This window comes from Saccopteryx leptura, chromosome 2 (assembly GCF_036850995.1).
Source record: "Saccopteryx leptura isolate mSacLep1 chromosome 2, mSacLep1_pri_phased_curated, whole genome shotgun sequence".
In the NCBI taxonomy this organism is placed as follows: Eukaryota; Metazoa; Chordata; class Mammalia; order Chiroptera; family Emballonuridae; genus Saccopteryx; species Saccopteryx leptura.
In genome coordinates, this window is record NC_089504.1 from 258,049,828 (window position 1) to 258,057,263 (window position 7,436).

Here is a 7,436-nt window from a genome sequence, read left to right on the forward strand (position 1 = left end):
ACTGTCCAAGAGGTGCTTCCAGCATTACATCACCCAAGGACTGACTTTCACGTGGACAGGTCCACCCACTGTGACCCTGACAACTCCCACTACTGCTAAGGGCTACTCTTTCCTCCACCCTGACCATCTGGAGCTCAGAAACAGAGAAACAAAACGGACCCCTTGTCCTTCTATTCTCTATTCACCTCTCAATCTGCCTCACCCAATCAAAGGTTTTCTACTTGTGTGGGACCAACACCTATATGTGTCTCCTTACTAATTGGACAGAAACCTGTACCTTAATCTATCTCACCCCAAATATCAACCTAATCCCACCCCGTGAGCCTCTTGCAGTTCCTAGTACACTACCCGTCAATCTAAGAACCAAACGAGCTGTACAAGTAATCCCTCTTCTTATTGCTTTAGAAATCTCTACAAAAGTAGGTCTAGGGGCAGGGGGACTGGCTACTTCCCTGTCTTATTCCTACTCTCTCTCTCTGAAGCCTAGCGAATTTGTATACATGGAATCAGTGGTTTCACACAAACTGGGTTTCTTGACTATTGCCTTTCATTGGTCCACTCACTCTCCTATTCATTTTTCTAACTTTTAGACCCTACCTCTTACGTTTGTTCACTAGTTTCTTACAGAACTGCACGCAGACCTTCACCAATCAGAAAATTGGAAAAATCTACTTAACCCTACACACCAACCCTAAAACCTGCCCTCACAAAACAAAAAATTTGGAACCCTATAAAAACACTCCTATTCCAACTTACCCCAGGGAGAGGTTCACGAAGGAGGCCCCCAATAGGGATAACAGCAGGAAGTAGCTCCAGAAGATGGCTGGTCCGAGACAAACCTCCTTCCTGGACCTCATACCCTTTTTTCCCTCTCTTTTTCTTCCCCTCACCTCTTTTTTTCTTTTATCATACCACAGAGTTGAGAAATGATGGATACATGAATTTACCAAAACTTCCAAACTGCCCTTTTGCTGTTCTCCTTGGCTATCTGACCCCGCCCTTACTGGACTATCGCCCCTGAAACAGAAAAGTTCTAGGGAGCTGGTCAGCCACCCCGAGGAGAAGCTTTCCAAGAAGCCAATATTGTAAAACTACAGAAGGGAGCATACCAGAACTGCTGACACAACACACACTTGCTCAGAGCTCTCCCCACCTTAATAAATGTTTGTCTCAGAGTCTGTTTCAGTGCACTTCTCTTGGAGGAGTGCCCCGGCAGGTCTTTCTCCTCTTATAAAGCCTGCATACCTGGTGTTCGAGTGCCGTCTCATTCTTACATCTGGTGCTGAAACCCGGGACAGGGTACTAACTGCCTGGATGATCCCTCTTTGCCGTCCACACTTACAACCAGGGAAGCAATGGGCAGCGGCAGCTTGTCTGGGCTAACTCTGATTCTGTTTGGACGTGTAATTGTAGGTTGATTGGCCGTCAGTCTAACCCTGTCCTGAACCCCTGCTGGACCAGAAAGGTAAGGAGTTTCTCCCTTCCCCTTCCCCGGTTGGCCTCTAAATTTCTCTCTAAAAACACCCCTTTCTGGTCGGATGGTTTTCTCTGACACGCCTCATATTTTGAGGGGTTTGACTTTCAGTCTCAGTGGACTGCACGGAAGACTAGGCGCCTAGCCAAACCTCTCCACTCTCTCGGACTTCTTGTCCTCGGAGCTCCCTGACAGGTGGTGACAACCTCTATCAGGGACGACTCTCCCACATGGAGAGTCTCTCCTTTTGGGACAGTGACAAAAGGCGGGGACGCCCCCTCTTGCTCACCTGTCTTCACTATGGGCTCTTCAGAGTCTAAGCCTTCCGACCAGACCCCTCTAGGATATCTCAAAAAACCTAAGTTGTGCCTCTCTGACCTTAAGCCAAAAAAACCCCTCATTTTCTTCTGTAACATGGCATGGCCTCAGTACAAATTAGACAATGACTCCCATTGGCCTGAAAATGGGACATTCAATTACAATATCCTAAGAGATTTTGACAATGTCTGCCACCGGACGGGGAGGGCATCAGAGATTCCTTACATGCAGGCTTTCTTCTCCCTTCTCTCCTGCCCTTAATTTCTGTACCTTCTGTTCTACACGCAGGCCGTTTTTGGCCAAAGAAAACTCACCTAAAAACCTCTGCTCCTAATCTTTCCTTCTCCGCAGACTCCCAACTCTCTCCCTCCTGCCTGACCCCCGGGTTCCCCCTCACCCCCAGTGGGGATTTGTGTTCTTGTAAGAGCTTCATCAATAAGGAGTTGTCTTCTCGGGTCCCGGGTCGAGGACAGCTGGGGTAGAGATGAGCTCTAAGTCTTCCAGCTAGCGTGCCAGCGTGGGGGCGGAGCCACAGAGATGGACCCTCAAGTGACACTGCACATTGTAGGGAAGTTCTCTGGCTGCCCTCAGCGTTGGCCTTTCTGGGTCTCCTTCATCCCATTAGCACAGACTGCTTGGCCAGGTTAGCAACCGTGACAGTTGACCCTGGGACACACGTGACTGAAGTGTGTGGGTCCATGTATATGTGGATTTCTTTCAACTAATACATTGGAAACGTTTTTGGAGCTCTCCTTGCCAGCGTGAGCGATAGCGCTGGTGACACTGGGCTCCCGTGAACCAGTCGGATTGCTGCTGCTTCATTGTTGATGCACAAGGCGTTGTACCTGTAAATACACCTGAATTTATCTTCCACATTCTCTGTTCCTTTTTGATGGCCAGTGTTAAGATTGTGTAGAACACCTACAGTGTTTTGTATCTGACAGCATAAAACTTACAGTAGCAATAAATACAGCACAGTAGGATAAATGTATTTGCCTCATAATATTTTTAGTACCATTTTCTCATTTCTAGCTTACTTTTTTGGTTGTATAAATACAGTATATAATACATAGAAAATTCAAAATATGTGTTCATCCATTGTTTATGTTCCATGTAAGGCTTCTGGTCAATAGTAGGCCAGTTTGACAGGAGGAGAGGGAAGTCAAAAGTTATATGCAGACTTTGCACTGTGCAGGGGGCAGTGCCCCAACCCCCGTGTTGTCCAGGGGTCAACAGTGCTTTGGAAGGTGCCCAAATGGGCAGGAATGGATGGCCCTTTGGTTTCTTGTTCACCTGAAGTTCTATATTTGTGCCAGAGAGCAAGATTTCAAGGGCAAGGGAGGCAGGTTGGAAGATTCAGGGAGTGTCTGTGGCCAGGTCGGGTGGGGTTGGCAGGGAGGGTGGAGGACTGGGAGGCTGGGAGCTGCTCTGAGGGAGAGTAAGGAGGGGACTGCCTGGTGGTCGGTCCAGGTGGGCAGGGTAGGGTGGCTGCTGCTTCCAGACTTGGCCAGGGACACAGGGATCAATGGAGGGACAAGAGCTGGAAGTGAGGGCGTGCAGTCGGGGTGAGGGCACACTGTCTGGGCGAGGGTGTGCCGTGGGGGTGGGGACAGCTGGCTCCAAGGTCCCCGCGGAGCTCCGCTCACAGGAAATGCTCACAGATCACTGACTCATCGTGATCAGTGAGTCAGGCTCTTCCTCTGCCACCCCCAAACCCCCCATGAGATGACAGGCACCCAAGGGGCGGTGGTAGGAAAAACAGAGAGATACCGAAAGCATTGGTGCTGCATGTATTCTTGTGTGGTGTCTATGGTTATGATCCTGGGCTGAGGCTAAAAAATAAAGCGAGTAAAATGCATGTCCATTTACTTATACAGTGCATTTAAAGGTGGGGTTCTTTTTTTACAGGGAACTGTCACTAAGAGAGGACTTTCCTCTGGGGAACCCCCAGCCTCAGGGTCTCTGATTTGTTGTTGAAACAGGTATCTGACCATGGCCCACGTTCTTGGCTGTAAGGGAAGAAATGGGGAATGAACATTAGCTCTTTCGTTCATAGTAACATGTGCTGAGCACCCGCCTTGTGCCAGCATGCCAGCCTTCTGATCGTGGGCAAGCCACCGACATGGAAAGGGTAGGGTTAGCCTTAAATAAATGTGAGAATACCACTCATTACAGTGGCACGAATGAGAGGCTCAGTGGCGCAGGTGTGTGCCAGGTGCTCTGAGAGAGCAGACAAAGAAGCCGTGAACGCAGGGGACAGGTGTCGCCACATGTCCCACGGAGGAGCTGGCGTGTGGTCAGTGGCTGAGGAGGTGCTCAGGTAACAGAATGAGGGTGGTAGGAGCGCAGAGAGGGGGACTTCTCCACTTCGGCCTGAAGTCTAGAGGCAGGTGATGAGGGTGACAATTCCTCTGAAGCTGATTTTCTGCTCGACCCCCCTCCATGTGGCCCTAGGGCCTTTTCTTGACCTTTCACCCCAGGGCCGCCCCAGCAAATGTTTCTGTTTAATTCACTCCCTGGTATAAAAGGACTCAGTCGCTTTTCTTTGGTCCTGAATGAAACCCAGCTCCTGTTGTAGACGCTGGACCCCTGTGTGATGTGCACCTGGGGGTGGGGGAAACTACCCTTGGTGTTCCCAACCTGACAGTCACTCATCCTGTAACTGGCTGTTTCTCACTCTGCAGGTTGCCATGCAAACACTTCCCCCAGTTGGCTCCTATACTTCAGCCTGATTTTCTCCATTATCTTCTCCTGTTATTAAAATACTTGTTGATAAGTTAAATGTTGAATGAAGTAATGAGAATAATAAAAGCTAACGTTTATGCCTTTTTAAAAAAAGTTTTTTAAAATTTTAACTTCTTTATTTTTTGTGTGGTGAGAACACTTAAATTAAGGTCTGCTCTCTTGGCAAATTCCAAGTGTACAATAAAGGATTAACTGTAATTACCATACTGTATGTTAGAGCTCCAGAAATTGTCTTATAACAGAAAGTTGGTATGTGGTATGCTTATTTCTTTATGAACATTACCTTACTTGGGTTTTGCACTAAACTGAAGAGGTTAAGTTCTGTTATCATTCCCATTTTACAGACCAAGAAACTGAAACTTAAGGCCACGCAGATTGGCCCAGGAAACAATGAATAATCTAGTGATAGTTTAGAAATCAGGAAGTCTGACTCAAGTACCCCTACCCTTAAGTACATTTGCTTAATACTTTTAAACACTGACTTTTGAACGTCTATGATTACATACAATGTTAGTGAATGGTTATCATATGTTTATTTCATATCAGCCTTGTGCTTGAATTTTTAAATGATCATGGACATCAATTTAGAATCTTCTTCTAAAATGATTTCTGTTACCATTCATGCATTGAATGATATTCCTTACTCATTAGCAAATGGGGATGTGAACTTAACCCTCTTTTTTCTGCTCCTTGGATTTCCTGTGCCCACGGTTTGTGTGATCAGATAGACTTGCGTTCAGTGGAGAGTTCCAGACAGTGCGTCTCAAATATCTCTGTGCATAAGAATTACCAGGGGATCTTATCAAAATGTGGTTTCTGATTCAGGGACAGGGCCCGAGGTGAGCTGATGTTGCTTGTTGGGGATCACACTTGGAGAAACAAGGTTCTATGGCAGGGGTCGGGAACCTATGGCTCGTGAGCCAGATGTGGCTCTTTTGATGGCTGCATCTGGCTTGCAGACAAATCTTTAATAAAAAAATAATAACGCTAAAAATATAAAACATTCTCATGTATTACAATCCGTTCATTTCCTACCGTTCATGTTCATGGTTGCGGGTGGCTGGAGCCAATCACAGCTGTCCTCCGGGACAACACCAAATTTTTATTGGATAATGTGTAATGTACACGGGTTGTTGTATGGCTCTCACAGAATTACATTTTACAATATGTGGCGTTCATGGCTCTCTCAGCCAAAAAGTTTCCCGACCCCTGTTCTAAGGAATGCATATGTAATGTAGAGTTCCTGCTCTCCTCCGTGGGGAGAAATAAGTTCTAGTATCTGGCCATCTGGGCACAGACCATGATAAAGGCTAAGGATAGGAGTAAGATGTACAGTTCCATGGGACTTTAATCTCCAGGAGCTCAGGGTCCTTTGCTGCCTCGTTTACCAACATTTTCCCAGCTCCTGGCATGGAGTCATTGTTGAAGGAAGAGGGTCTGTCCTTGCTTGGGACAGCAGATAAACTCCACAGCCTCACCCTCTTGTTTCTTTCTGGTTCTGCGGTGAGTGAGGGGACTCCTTTTCATTTTTCAGAAGAGTGAAAATTGTTTTCTACATGGTTATCACATGAAAAGAGTGATGGGTGACTTAGGGACCCTCAGCCTTGAACTTCTGCTTTGACCAGTGTTTGTTTGTATTTGTCTTTGCTCACTTAGGGCCAGATGCAGTAGACTGGTCCCAATTGACAGGGTTTCTGAACACATTCATTCATTCAGTACACATGTGAAAATACTGTTCCAGGCACTTGAGATACATTGGTGAACAAAGATGACCTGTGTCCTCATGGAGCCTTTATTACAGCTGGTGGAGCGGGAAATAAGAAATGGAATAAATAAACATAGTGTACGTTATAAGGGGAGAAGGACCCAATACAAAAAAATATGTCAAGCAAGGTAGAAGCACGAGGTGGACGGGGGTTGTGCTACTGAGCAGGGTGGTCAGATTGAGTCTTGTGGAAAACGTGCCATTTGGGCGAAGAATTGAGGGGAGTAAGGGGGCAGACCAGGCAGATTTGGAGGGCTTGTGTGTTGCCAGGCGGGGGTGACAGCTGGTGTAGTACAGTGGCCAGAATAGTCCAGGGACGGGAAGGGAGGTGGGAGAGTTCAGAGTGAAGTGAAGGATGCAGAGTGTGATAGGAAGTGAGGTCAGAGAGGGAAGGGAGGAGGTGCAGGCCTGTCCAGGCGGGCCCTTGTGGGCACTGGGAGGGAGAACTTGGGCTCTTACTCGAAGTGAAATAGGAAGCTTTGATCATAGGGTGATATGTTTTGAGTCATGTCTTTCAGGTGTCTCACTGGCTTCTATGTTGTGATAGACTATGGGTGGACAAGGACAAAAGCAGAGAGACCAGTGAAGAGCAGTGGCGGTCATCTGGGTGAGAGACGATGGTGCCCAGGACCAGGAGACAGGCATAGAGCGGTGGACAGCACCTGCCCTACGACCCAGTCTACCTTCCCTCTTCTGAAGGTCATTACGTGGCGCCGCCCCCCACCCCTTCTGTCCCAGGCCAGAGATCATGGGGTCGTTTCTGATGACTGCCTCTCCTTCTCCCCTGATCCAACTCATTGTCTACCACATCTGTGCTTCCCGTCTCTCCAGTACTTTCCCCTCCTGCTCTCCTGGCTCCATGCTTGACCTGCAGTCCTCTACCCATTACCCTGCTACTGGAATATCTTTTTAAAATTACACACCTGGTTGTGCCACTGTCTGCTTTGCTGTGGATTTTCATTGACATAGAGTTTAACGTCAAAAAAATGGTTTTTTATTAAGTGAGAGGCAGGGAGGCAGAGAGACAGACTCCTTCCTGCATGTGCCCCACTGGGATCCACCCTACAAGCCCACCAAGGGGCGATGCTCTGCCCATCTGGGACCGCTGCTCTGTTGCTCAGTAACTGAGCTATT